Here is a 2,336-nt window from a genome sequence, read left to right as displayed (position 1 = left end):
GCTCGACAAATCAGAGGGGACACCACGCCATCTACGCGCACTCGCCTTAGGGCGGCTTCTCAACATTGCTTGTTGAGAGAAGCTCGACCCAGAGGGCGAGCGTGCCGCACACCCAGCGCCCCCGCAACCGAAGGAGGTCCCTGTGAGGAACTCCGGGGTCAATTCTTTCGCCGCTCAAATTCAACCCGTTCGGGTTTCGAGCCCCCGGAGCCCTCGAACTCTCTTAGTATAGCTACGTGCTCGCGCCGCGCTTTACTATTTCCACCCCTCCTGAGCAGGGTCTAGCGTAAGTCCTATTTCTTGTTGTAAGTCCAATTCTAGAATTTAAATTCTTTTATATATTCTAAATTATAATTGTTAATAACGCACTGTGTATTAGTATAATATTATTCCAAAATACATACAACCACGTGTTACTTGATCGCCGAGTATTTGCCAGCATCAATTGTAACCATCGAATTGTTTCAATATATTATTATCTATGAAAACCACGCGAGTATTAACATTCTTATTATTTCAATATTCCAATTTTCCTAAGACCACGTAGCTCTGTGCATAACGCAATCGTAGTGTCGAGTGTTGCATCATCCGCCACCGAGACCTGTGCCGGCAGGAATCCCATTGTTCCTCGGCCACCCAGGTAGTGAAGCGTCGCCGATATTAGAGCCGTCTTGTGCTCGTCGTCCGTGCACCCACGCTTTGAATACTTATTCACCCGGGCATAAAAGCACTGAACCGCTTGCAGTAATAGAGCCGTCCCGTGCTCACTGTTAGCATGTTCGATTGTTGAAGGCTCAGGAATCGTGGCTTGCGATACCTTCGAAGGGTAGAATTAGAGCCGACCTGTGCTCTCTACCTTCTTTAAAAATCACCGTCACCGAATCTCCCCTTTACCCCTAAGTAACGGGACCCGTGGATCCTTCGAAGGGTTGAATCAGAGCCGCCCTGTGCTCTCTATCCTTCTCAAGAATCACTGTCGCTGAATATCTCTTCTTTTCCACGCAACACGACCTGACTGCGCACATGGGCAGACCACGTCGCGCCGGACGCAAGGTACAGCTTCGCAGACTTTAAGCTAAACTCCACGCTCCTGTCAGTGCACGCGACTGCGCTTTGATCGGGCTCGCGCGACCAACATATGCCACCAGGCAATCAGTGCCGTATCACCTCGTACCGATCTCGATTGAATACCCGAATCTACCGCCGCTAAACATTCCCGCGAGTGACCCGCGACGTGACCGGTACATGCAGATTCGTGCTGAGCTACTCCACCAACACTACGGCGGAGCCACACCCGAGTACTTTTCCGAAAGCCTGAGGACTACCACCACGAGCAGCACACCGGAGGTGATCACCTTAAATTAATTCCAGCAAGCCATCACCGGTGAGTCGCAACTATTATTTTTGTTCGATTACGACGACCTTCATCGCGGACACTCCGTTAGCGCGTATCCCAGGGTAGGGCTGCGCAAGCCTGACAACCCGAAAAATTTTCAATTTTGTCCCCGCTCCACGGCCCGAGTACTGTAGCAGCTGCGGCCGAGCGAGGACGTAACATTTGGTGTAATCTTCCTTTATATTGTCATCATCATCATCATCAAACTCAATCGATCGCAATGCTCTTTCAACATTGGCTCGTTGCTGCTGTTCCAAAGTAACGACGGATCGTTGTATATCAATACTCTTCTTCATATATTTGTTACGTGACAATTCGATCGATTAGTTACTCTCCATCGTTCTCTCTCTCTATCTCGTGTCACCGCCACCAGTCCACACTCCGTGGAGAAAAAAACAACAAAGTATTATATACGTCAAACCGAAACAAAACTTGCGATACTTTTAATCACTGCGGTTGAAAATAAGGAATACATATTCTCCCTTTACCGGAAAACAAAAACAGTTTATATATTCTCTCTCTCTCTCTCTCTCTCTCTCTCTCTCTCTCTCTCTCTCTCTCTCTCTCTCTTTCTCCCTCTCTCGCAAACAGAAAAAACTTTGTCCCTCAAAAAACACACACATGAATCGTTATACACGAAACCATTCATCCTGCGGAAAAACAATTTCTTTTTTTATTTAATACGCACTGTTCCAACAAGACGTATTTTTTTCTTCCTTTCTTTCACATATCGCATATTCCGCGCATAAAAAATAAATCATCGTCGAGATATCGCGCACGGCGTCATCCGCATCACGCGGATAAACCACCGGCTCACCGTCATCTTCTCCTCAGTCACGGATACGCGAAGATGCGCGCGTCATCGAAGAGAACGCGCGCTTGTATGTCGCGGAGCGACACGGAAGACATCTCGCCGAGCGACACGGAACCCGGTCGCCGG

General features: G+C 48.5%; 1 pseudogene; it reads left to right on the top strand.

Moving 5' to 3' along the window:
* The window catches only part of LOC106747217, a 12,248-nt pseudogene extending 10,883 nt beyond the window's left edge, over positions 1–1,365 (top strand).
* Positions 1,366–2,336: the final 971 nt, after the last annotated feature.

This window comes from Dinoponera quadriceps, unplaced genomic scaffold, assembly GCF_001313825.1.
Source record: "Dinoponera quadriceps isolate SergipeBrazil2010 unplaced genomic scaffold, ASM131382v1 scaffold1814, whole genome shotgun sequence".
NCBI lineage: Eukaryota > Metazoa > Arthropoda > Insecta > Hymenoptera > Formicidae > Dinoponera > Dinoponera quadriceps.
This window is presented reverse-complemented; position numbering and strand designations above follow the sequence as displayed.